This window comes from Haematobia irritans, chromosome 4 (assembly GCF_050003625.1).
Source record: "Haematobia irritans isolate KBUSLIRL chromosome 4, ASM5000362v1, whole genome shotgun sequence".
NCBI classification, from domain to species: domain Eukaryota; kingdom Metazoa; phylum Arthropoda; class Insecta; order Diptera; family Muscidae; genus Haematobia; species Haematobia irritans.
This window is the reverse complement of record NC_134400.1, coordinates 105,210,433-105,223,346: the sequence shown is the minus strand read 5'-3', so window position 1 is coordinate 105,223,346 and position 12,914 is coordinate 105,210,433.

Sequence of the window (12,914 nt, the reverse complement as noted above, 5' to 3'; positions counted from 1 at the left end):
TGTTGCTTGATGGCAAAGAGAAAAGTTTTGTGACCGTGGCGGCGCAGCTTTGGCTATCGCAATTCATTCAAACGTGTGGAGATGACAAGCGAAACCTGTTGCATTGAGCGGCGATAAAACCAATAATGATATGACTGCGACGTCATTGTAGAAACGTCAATGGCCACATACACACATACAATGGGAACAACCTGCAGCTCCGATTTAAGGGTTGCCATTGTTTAAATCAAATTAAATTAACCGATCTACTTGAAAATTCACGGTATAGGTGAGTACTATGTTCGGTTTTCGAGTTGAAAATCACTTTATTTTCGCGATTACTTTTCCGGAAACAATTAAAATTATAAATGAAAACAAACATGTTCCCATAGTGTCTTGCCGAAATTTAGAGGAACAAGAAACTGCGCATCAATTGAGTTAATTTATCTGCTTTATATTGTGTTTTAATAAAGTAACCGCGATGTAAATAAAACAAGTATATACGGCCGTAAGTTCGGCCAGGCCGAATCTTATGTACCCTCCACCATGGATTGCGTAGAAACTTATATGAAAGACTAACATCCACAATCGAATTACTTGGGTTGTGGTATCTTAAAACTTCTTAACATCGTGTTCTAAATTGTGTGTTAGTCCATACGTGGTATATATTAGACAAACAAGTTATGTATAGTTAAGTCTACAAATAATTGGGAATCGATATGGACTTTTTGCACGGTACGTAGGGGGGGGCTATATAAAATTATATATATGGGGGCTATATACAATTATGAACTTGATATGGACCAATTTTTGTGTGATTGGGGATCGATTTATCTGAGGGCCATATATAACTATAGACCGATATGAACCTAGTTAGGCATGGTTGTTAACGACAATATACTAGCACAATGTACCAAATTTCAACTCACTCGGATGAAATTTGCTCCTCCAAGAGGCTCCAAAACCAAATCTCGGGATCGGTTTATATGAGGCTATGTATGATTATGGACTGATATGGACCACTTTTGGCATGGTTGTTAAATATCATATACTTCCACCACGTACCAAATTTCAAGCAGATCGGATGAATTTTGCTTCTCCAAAAGGCACCGGAGGTCAAATCTGGGGATCGGTTTATATGGGAGCTATATATAAGTATGGACTGATAGGAACCAATTCCTGCATGGTTGTTGGATACCATATACTAACATCACGTACCAAATTTCAACCGAATGGGAAGAATTTTGCTCTTCCAAGGGGCTCTGGAGGTCAAATCTGGGGATCGGTTTATATGAGGCCTATATATAATTATGGACCGATATCGACCAATTTTTTCATGGGAGTTTGAGGCTATATATTAACACCACGTACCAAATTTCAACTGAATCAGATGAATTTTGGTCTTCCAAGAGGCTCCGGCTCAAATCTGGTGATCGTTTTATATGGGGGCTATATATAATTATGGACCGATGTGGACCAATTTTTGCATGGTTGTTAGAGACCATATACTAACACCATGTACAAAATTTCAGCCGGATTGGATGAAATTTGCTTCTCTTAGCCGCCTCGCAATCCAAATCGGGGGATCGTTTTATATGGGAGCTATATATAATTATGGACCGATGTGGACCAATTTTTGCATGGTTCTTAGAGACCATATACTAACACCATGTACAAAATTTCAGCCGGATTGGATGAAATTTGCTTCTCTTAGAGGCCTCGTAAGCCCCCCGATTTGGCTCGGTTTATATGGGGGCTATATATAATTATGGACCGATGTGGACCAATTTTTGCATGGTTGTTAGAGACTATATGCTAACACCATGTACCAAATTTCAGCCGAATCGGATGAAATTTACTTCTCTTAGAGGCCTCGCAAGCCAAATTTGGGGGTCCGTTTATGGGGGCTATACCGATATGGTCCATTTGCAATACCATCCGACCTACATCAATAACAACTGCTTGTGCCAAGTTTCAAGTCAATAGCTTGTTTCGTTCGGAAGTTAGCGTGATTTCAACAGACGGACGGAAGGACGGACGGACATGCTGAGATCGACTCAGAATTTCACTACGACCCAGAATATATATATATATATATATATATATATATATATATATATATATATATATATATACTTTATGGGGTCTTAGAGCAATATTTCGATGTGTTACAAACGGAATGACAAAGTTAATATACCCCCATCCTATGGTGGAGGGTATAAAAAAGTTTTATATTTTGCCAAATAAATATTTTCTTGTTTTTTCATTTCTTATGATTTTTAATGAATTCTAACGCTTGTCTGAAACGTTTGACCTCAAAAATTCGCAGTTTTTCTAATTTTTTTTCGACAAAATTTAAATAAATTGTACCATTTTATTATACCCACCACCATAGAATGGTGACGGGGGTATAAAAGTTTGTCATTCCGTTGGTAACACATCGAAATATCGATTTCCGACTATATAAGGTATATATATTCTTGATCAGGGAGAAATTCTAAGACGATATAACGATGTCCGTATGTCCGTCTGTCTGTCTATTGTAATCACGCTACAGTCTTCAATAATGAAGCAATCGTGCTGAAATTTTGCACAAACTCGTCTTTTGTCTGCAGGCAGGTCAAGTTCGAAGATGGGCTATATCGGTCCAGGTTTTGATATAGCCCCCATATAAACCGACCTCCCGATTTGGGGTCTTGGGCTTATAGAAATCGTGGTTTTTATCCAATTTGCCTGAAATTTGAAATCTAGAGATATTTTATGACCATAAAGAGGTGTGCCAAAAATGGTGAGTATCGGTCAATGTTTTGGTATAGCCCCCCATATAGACCGATCTGCCGATTTTACTTCTTGGGCTTATAGAAACCGCAGTTTTTATTCAATTTACCTGAAATTGGAAATCTAGAGGTATTGTAGGACCACAAATACGTGTGCCAAAAATTGTGAGTATCGGTCCATATTTTGGTATAGCCCCATATAGACCGATCTCCCGATTTTACTTCTTGGGCTTATAGAAACCGCAGTTTTTATTCAATTTACCCGAAATTGGAAATCTAGAGGTATTGTAGGACCACAAATACGTGTGCCAAAAATTGTGAGTATCGGTCCATGTTTTGGTATGGTCCCCATATAAAACGACCTCCCGATTTGGGGTCTTGAACTTATAGAAACCGTAGTTTTTATCCAATTTGTCTGAAATTGTAAATCTAGAGGTATTTTATGACCATAAAGAGGTGTGCCGAAAATGGTGAGTATCGGTCCATATTTTGGAATAGCCCCCATATGTACCGATTTCCCCATTTTACTTCTTGGGCTTCTAGAATCCGAAGTTTTGATCCTAATTGCCTGAAATTGGAAATCTAGAGGTATTGTAGGACCACAAATACGTGTGCCAAAAATTGTGAGTATCGGTCCATGTTTTGGTATGGTCCCCACATAAAACGACCTCCCGATTTGGGGTCTTGGACTTATAGAAACCGTAGTTTTTATCCAATTTGTCTGAAATTGGAAATCTAGAGATATTTTAGGACCATAAAGAGGTGTGCCGAAAATGGTGAGTATCGGTCCATATTTTGGTATAGCCCCCATATAGACCGATATCCTGATTTTATTTCTTGGCCTTATAGAAACCGTAGTTTTTATCCAATTTGCCTGAAACTGGAAATCTACAGGTATTTTCGGGCCATAAAGAGGTGTGCCGAAAATGGTGAGTATCGGTCCATATTTTGGTATAGCCCTCATATAGACCGATTTCCCGATGTTACTTCTTGGCCTTCTAGAATCCGAAGTTTTGATCCTATTTGCCTGAAATTGGAAATCTAGAGGTATTTTCGTGTCCATAATTTAGTATATCCCCCATAAGAACGATCTCCCGATTTAACTCCTTGGGTTTCTAGAAACCGTAGTTTTTATCTGATTTGCATTAAATTATAAATATTCTGGTATTTTAAGCTCACAAAACCGTGTATCGGATTAAGTTTTTATCGGTCCATTTGGTAATGCCTCCATATAGACCGACTTCACTTCTTGAGGGTGTAGAGGCTCACTGATCATGAAAATTGCTTGAAACTCAATGTAAAATTTCCAGATTTTACTTCTACAGATTTAAGATTTCAAATCAAGACGTTATTTTATAATTTTGCACACTTACAAGAGATGTTAATGATTCCTCAAAAACTCAAACAAAAATTGTTCTTTTAAATGCAGAATCTGATATAGTCCTCATAGGTGAAATCTTTAAATTTATCTTCGGGAAGTGTCCTCAAGTCCTGAAGCCCTCCTGAAATTTCAAAGGAAACCCTAATATTTGGTTCATGGTGGTGGGTATTTAAGATTCGGCCCGGCCTAACTTAGTGGTGTATATACTTGGTAATTCTTACTCTGTTCTTATCCTATTAAAAAAAAAACAACACTTTGATAAATATGAAAAAAGCAAGTTATAAAAAATAAATGAAAATAACTTCCTGTGTAGTTAAAAGAAAGAACATCTTTGAGAGGACATTTTTGGTAGTGATTTTAAAGTTATGCCTTTAGAACAACTTTTCATATTGTATGCTTATATTGTTTGTATAGTATTCTAATAGACCCTATATTAGATAGATGGTCCATCGATGTTTGACAGTTCCGAAGAGTGAGAATAAACGAAGAAAATAAGAGCACGTATACATTCTATTTCGTTTTCCTTTTTGTAATTTGCTAATTTTACACAAAGTTAGAACGTTTATGATGTACCAAAGGATTTATAAGTAAATTAATATATTAAAATTTAATAATTGAACAAAAAATTGTGACCAAAATCGCGAAAATACGAAATTTAATTTTGAGCAGCATTGCTCTTTACGAAGAACACAAAAATGCCGGAAAACGAGAAAATCAAGAGGAAATGTCAGAAAATTACAGCCTATTTCTGATATCCGAACGAAAACAATTGCGAACGAACGGCAGTCACTCACTTTCGTCTAGATTTGGGTTTCTCTGACTTCCTTTCGTTCGTTCGCATGGCTTACGTTACTGTCAAATGCTAGCATTACCAGATCTGCATTATTTCAATTTCCTGAAAAAGGCCCATACATTTTAAAAATGATTTTCCATAAAATTCAATCTGGCATCGCCGTTCATTTGGCAAACATTTCCCGCTTTTGATATTTGGTTTAGCTCAATAATTTTTTTTTAACAAATTAGCCCGCGTAGAGAGATAAAAATTTGTATTTCCATATTTCTACAATAATTACAGTTCAGTTGTCCTTTAAATGAGTGTTTCATTCGAAATGTATGTGTTTGCTCGTGTTAGACTTTCCCTTAAACGGTCTCTATGGCGGTTATAAAGAAAAAATAGATCGATATAATTAACTTTTATCACATATTTATAATAAAAGCTTTAATCAATTTCTCAATAATTTTTTTTTAACAAATTAGCCCGCGTAGAGAGATAAAAATTTGTATTTCCATATTTCTACAATAATTACAGTTCAGTTGTCCTTTTAATGAGTGTTTCATTCGAAATGTATGTGTTTGCTCGTGTTAGACTTTCCCTTAAACGGTCTCTATGGCGGTTATAAAGAAAAAATAGATCGATATAATTAACTTTTATCACATATTTATAATAAAAGCTTTAATCAATTTATTAATTATTACTTTTTCCTATTTATAAATGCCTTTTTCCACAAAACGACGGGTCTTTACCAAGTGAGTGGTTTTGACATTTCAGTTCGTCAAAATGCGAACGAATCGAGTTAGAGAAACCCAATTTTAGAGCTTACGTTACGTCTTCGTTCGCATTGACTTTCGTTTCGATTTTCGTTTAGATGCCCCTTAGAGAAACCAAAATCAGCTGTTTTTCGTTTTGTATGCGAACGAAGACTAGAATTCGGATAGCAGAAAAAGGCTGTTAATTTTAGGAACTGACACATTTTTTCCGGAGAGAAGGAGATCATATCTCTATATTCTATAATCTATGAGTATGCTTGTGTTGTAACATATACATATGAGAGCAACACTTTGTTGTGGTTCTCTCACGCTGAGAGTAAACCGGTAATTTCGAGTATATAATGAAAAGGTTAATGAATTTTATGAAATACTTCATGAATACTATTAATAACAAGAAGTCATATTTTAATAATAATACTAAAAAACATATTATGTAAACATACATTTGTTTTACGGAAGAGTCTATAAATTTTAAAAAAATTACACATTTCTGTACAAATTCATATTTTTTTTGTTAGACAGAGGTGATTAAGTGGTGGTTTTTGTAATCTGGCCTGGAAGGAGTTTAGGTCGCAGTTTTAGTCCAATCGACTTAAAATTTGGCACAAGTATGTGCTTTGGCTCAGAATAGGACCCTTTTGAATTTGGAAGAAATCGGTTCAGATTTAGATATAGCTCCCATATATATTTCGCCCGATATGGACTTATATGGCCTCAGGGTAAAACTCTGTCTTCCCTAATTTGCTTAAAATTTTGAACAAGACAAAAACAATTAGTACTATAGTCAAGTGCGCCAAATTTTAATGATTTTGGTTCAGATTTAGATATAGCTCCCATATATATCTTTCGCCCGATCTGGACTCATACGGTCCCAGTAGCCAGAGTTTTACCCCAATTTGGTTGAAATTTTGCACTAGGAGTACAATTTGTAGTGCATTCAAGTGTGCCAAATTTTATGGAAATCGGTTCAGATTTAGATATAGCTCCCATGTATATCGTTCGCCCGATTTACACTCACATGACCACAGAGGCCAATTTTTAACTCCGATTTAGTTGAAATTTTGAACAGGGAGTAAAATTAGCATTGTAGATATGCGTGCCAAATTTGGTTGAAATCGGTTCAGATTTAGATATATCTCCCATATATATGTTTTTCTGATTTCGACAAAAATGGCCAAAATACCAACATTTTCCTTGTAAAATCGCCACTGCTTAGTCGAAAACTTCTAGTACATATGTATCGAGCGATAAATCTTTGGGACAAACCTTTATATATAGCCCCCAACACATTTGACGGATGTTATATGGTATCGAAAATTTAGTACTACAAAGTGGTGCAGGGTATAATACACTGAAAAAAAAAGCATACTCGGTTCCAAAGATTTTGTCTTTACTTTAAAAAATTTGGCATTGATTCCGAGCCAAAGAAGCGGAGAATACAAGTAAGGATACTTTTAAGACACAATTCTCTTTTAAATTTAGGTTTTGTTTACTTGCTTCTAGGAAGCAAATTTTAATTTTTCGCTTTCTCAGCTTTTTTCTTCATATGCTATCAAAGTCCTTTAAAAACGAGTTAACGGCAACTTTATTTTCCAAATTAGGACTCGACTTCCAGTAGAAATTATGCTATGTTTGAAGTAAAAAACTTTTTTAAAATAAAGTTTTGAAAAACATGTCCTATATTTGAACGATTTTTTGCTTTGTAGTCAAGATGCAAAAAGACAACAAATTTAAAGACAATTTCATTCAAGTTAAAGAATTTTTCTGAATTATTAAAGTCAAGTTGACCTTAGCCTATAAATTTTTTCTTTCATGTTAAGATACCCATTTTTAAGTAAAATCACTTAATTATAAGTACAATACGACTTCATTGAAAAGTTTATCGACTTTTGGACAAGGAAAATAACTTTATTTTAGAGAAATGCGTCTTCTATGCTAAGCAAAATTTGTATTCGTATTTTAAAGACATGAAATCTTTGACCTCACGACAATATTTTTTTCAGTGTATAGTCGGCCCCGCCCGACTTTAGACTTTCCTTACTTATTTTTTTTCTAAAGTCGGTTTTAGGTTTATCCGAAAATCCCAATTTTTTAAAACCCAGTTTTCGGTTTTTTATTTTTCTCAAAAACGGTTAACCGGTTAAAACCGAATAAATCGAAATTAGCGAAAATGAGATTTAAACACCCATTTTTTTTAAATAAAGAAATTACAATTCATTGTAATAAAATGAACATTTTAAAATAAATGTATCTTTAAATTCATGCTGTTTTTCCAGTGTGACAGAAAACTAATATATACGGCAGTAAGTTCGGCCGGGCCGAATCTTAAATACCCACCACCATGGATCAAATATAATAGCTTCCTTTGAAAACCCTTCGTCGTAGCGGGTTACTTGATAATATATAGAATTTCAGGGGAGTTGATGACAGATATTCTCCTAAGTAGATCAATTCGAAGATAAATTTAAAGATTCTACCTATGAAGACTAGATCTAATTCTGGATTTATAACAACAATTTTTGTTTGAATTTTAGAGGAATCATAAACACCTCGTGTAAATGTGCAAGAAAATAATGAAATAACGCCTTGATTTGAAATCTAAAATTTGAAGAATTTTACCCCCATAATTCAAATGATTGGAAGAAGTAAAATTTGGAAATTTTACTTTCACTTTAAAGTTATTTTTATGATCAGTGCGCCTTCTATACTCTCAAGAAGTGAAATTGGTATTTATGAAAGCCTTACCGATAAAAACTAAATCCGTTACAATTTCAGGCAAATTGGATAAAACTACGGTTATTATTTATAACACCAAGGAGTTAAATCGAGTTACTATAACATATTGTTGCTATGCCAAATACATGCACCGATACACACCAAATTCAGCACACCTAATTGTGGTTCTGAAAAACCTACAGAATCTGCAACCCGAATTGGAGGGCGAGTCTATAAGGGAATATATCAAAATCTGTACAGTTACACAATATATTCGGAACAACTACTCATGGTCCTAAAAACCTCCAGATATCAAATTTCAGTCAAATTGAAAAAAAAACTACGGTTTCTAGAAACTCAAAAAGTAAAATCGGGAGATCGGTCTATATGGGGGGCTATACGAAAACATGGACCGATACACACCATTTTCGACACACCTATTTGTGCTCCTAAAATCCCTCAAGATTTTCAATTTCACACCAATTTGTGCTCCTAAAATCCCTCACGATTTTCAATTTCAGGCAAATCGTATAGAAAATACAGTCCCAAGCCCAAGAAGTGAAATCGGGAGATCGGTCTATGTGGGGGCTATACCAAAACATGGACCGATACACACCATTTTCGACACACCAATTTGTGGTCCTAAAATACCTCTAGATTTTCAAATTCAGGCAAATCGTATAGAATATTCAGTTTCTAGAAGCCCAAGAAGCAAAATCAGGAAATCGGTCTATATGGAGGCGATCATTGCACCACGAAGTGATGTAGTAAGTTATTATATCGTGCTACTTAGTAAAAACGCCTTGTAAGTAGTCAGAGTTTTTCATCTTCAGTATACACAAAAAAATGTTTTCTGATACAATCACGAAAATAAATGATCCAATTAATTTTTTAATTGAAATGTCTTCAATCACAGAAATGATAATATCAACTAAAACAAGTATATACGGCCGCAAGTTCGGCCAGGCCGAATCTTATGTACCCACCACCATGGATTGCGTAGAAACTTCTACGAAAGACTATCATCCACAATCGAATTACTTGGGTTGTGGTATCTTAAAACTTCTTAACATCGTTTTCTAAATTGTGATTTAGTCCATACATGGTATATATTAGACAAAAAAGTTATGTATAGGTAAGTCTACAAATAATTACGAATCGATATGGACTTTTTGTACGTAGAGAGCCAGAATTGAAATATGGGGGTCGCTTATATGGGGGCTATATACACCCAGAAAAAAGTGCCTTTGAAACTAAAGGAAAAAAATTTCATCAATATAGTTTATCCATTTTATTTCCATTAAGGTAAATTTTTGTGAAAAATAATAAAATTTACTCGTTTCAGTAAAAAAATCCTAAACTGTAAGCAGTTGGGAATAGTTCATTAACTAGAATAAGGCATGGAATTTTACTCATACTATTTTCTTCGCTGGGTATAAGAATTTACTACTGAAAAAGAAAATTTTATTCACCGATAACAAAGCATTCGTAAAAATAAACAAAAACCGAACTAAAACCAAGTTTCCTCAAAATTAGTAAAATTTCTTATAAAATGATAATTGCGACTTCCTTTATAATAGAAAGTTTTTCATACATACGAACAACACTTGGCATAGAAAAATATTTTAGTACGTTCGTACTAAGAAGTATGCAATCCTTTAAAAACTTAAGGAAACACACTTGTTAGAATATAGGAAATATTCCTAAATTTCTATTGTCTACCTGTAATCGATACCTGTCATCGTAATCGATGTGTTTGCGCGTGGGTGTAATCGATATATTTGCGCGTCGGTTGTTTTTTAGTTGGAATCGCGTTGTTTCGGAGAGATTGTTAAAAAATAATATGGTAAAATAATATAATAAATAACAAATAAAATATATAAAATATTTGTTATTTGAAATTAGTGAGAAAAATTTTCGTTTTTTTTAAATAAATCTATCAATGTTCGTGATAGTGTATAAAGAAAGAAAACACCAGCAGAATAACAACCCTTTCATTTGTCTTCATTTTGGAATCTTCAATTATCAGGTAATATTCAGTGACGCTAACCTTTTGCAACAAAAATGTTTTATGATTTTTTATATTTGTAGGTATTGAAATTGTAAAAGGAGGACAAAATCGTTAGGCAGCAACTTATTAAAAGTGAAAAGTACAAGAAGAAGAAAAAGTGCGTTTTACAGTTGATAATATCACACGGAAATTGGAAATAGTGGAATAATAAACTAATATTTCAAAGAGATTCGATGCTGTTGATTCTTAATAAATATATTCAATATATTAATAAAACATGTCTTTTATTGAAGATAAAGTTGCTTATAGAAATAAATAAAATTGTATTTAAAAACGAAGGTAAGCAGTTCTAATTATGAAGTAAAAGTTTTACCACAAATGTGTAAGATTTGTCCAAATGAATGAAAAAATTTCAATAAAATCATTCCATATATGAATTCAAATTAGTTAAATTTTTTCATTCTGTAGTATAGTGGTACATAAATATAGGAAAATGTTAACTAATATATGGAATACATTATTCCCAATTTCTACGAAAATCACATCGTTCAAACAAATAAAAATGGCTTTGGCGCTATACGAAGTTCAACTTTCTTCACAATGAGTTCATTTTAACTTAAAGAAGGGGTCACTTTTTTCTGGGTGTACAATTATGAACTTGATATGGACCAATTTTTGTGTGATTGGGGGATTTTGCTTCTCCAAAAGGCACCGGAGGTCAAATCTGGGGATGGGTTTATATGGGAGCTATATATAATTATAGACTGATAGGAACCAATTCCTGCATGGTTGTTGGATACCACATACTAACATCACGTACCAAATTCCATCCGAATGGGAAGAATTTTGCTCTTCCAAGGGGCTCTGGAGGTCAAATCTGGGGATCGGTTTATATGGGGCCTATATATAATTATGGACCGATATCGACCAATTTTTTCATGGGAGTTTGAGGCTATATATTAACACCACGTACCAAATTTCAACTGAATCAGATGAATTTTGGTCTTCCAAGAGGTTCCGGATGTCAAATCTTGTGATCGGTTTATATGGGGGCTATATATAATTATGAACCGATGTGGACCAATTTTTGCATGGTTGTTAGAGACCATATACTAACATCACGTACCAAATTTCAGCCGGATCGGATGAAATTTGCTTCTCTTAGAGGCCTCGCAAGCCAAATCGGGGGATCGGTTTATATGGGGGCTATATATACTTATGGACCCATGTGGACCAATTTTTGCATGGTTGTTAGAGACCATATACTTACACCATGTACCAAATTTCAGCCGGATCGGATGAAATTTGCTTCTCTTAGAGGCCTCGCAAGCCAAATCGGGGGATCGGTTTATATGGGGACTATATATAATTATGGACCGATGTGGACCAATTTTTGCATGGTTGTTAGAGACCATATACCAACACCATGTACCAAATTTTAGCCGGATCGGATGAAATTTGCTTCTCTTAGGGGCCTCGCAAGCCAAATCGGGGGATCGGTTTATATGGGGGCTATATATAATTATGGACCGATGTGGACCAATTTTTGCACGATTGTTAGGGACTATATACTAACACCATGTACCGAATTTCAGCCGGATCGGATGAAATTTGCTTCTCTTAGAGGCCTCGCAAGCCAAATTTTGGGGTCCGTTTATATGGGGGCTATACGTAAAAGTGGACCGATATGGCCCATTTGCAATACCATCCGACCTACATCAATAACAACTACTTGTGCCAAGTTTCAAGTCGATAGCTTGTTTCGTTCGGAAGTTAGCGTGATTTCAACAGACGGACGGACGGACGGACGGACATGCTCAGATCGACTCAGAATTTCACCACGACCCAGAATATATATACTTTATGGGGTCTTAGAGCAATATTTCGATGTGTTACAAACGGAATGACAAAGTTAATATACCCCCCATCCTATGGTGGTGGGTATAAAAGGTATGTGTAGGTAAGTCTACAAATTATTACGAAAAGATTTGGACCTTTGCATGGTACGTAGGGAGCCAGAATTGAAATATGGGGGTCGCTTATATGGGGGTTATATACAATTATGAACTTGATATGGACCAATTTTTGTGTGATTGGGGATCGATTTATCTGAGGGCTATATATAACTATATACCTATATGGACCTAGTTAGGCATGGTTGTTAACGGCCATATACTAGCACAATGTACCAAATTTCAAATGACTCGGATGAAATTTGTTCCTCCAAGAGGCTCCGCAAGCCAAATCGGGGGATCGGTTTATATGGGGGTTATATATAATTATGGACCGATTTTGACCAATTTCTGCATTGGTGTTTGAGACCATATATTAACACCATGTACTAAATTTCAGCCGGATCGGATGAAATTTGCTTCTCTTAGAGGCTCCGCAAACCAAATCGGGGGATATATGGGGGCTATATATAATTATTGACCGATGTGGACTAATTTTTACATAGTTGTTAGAGACCATATAGCAACACCATGTACCAAATTTCAGCCGG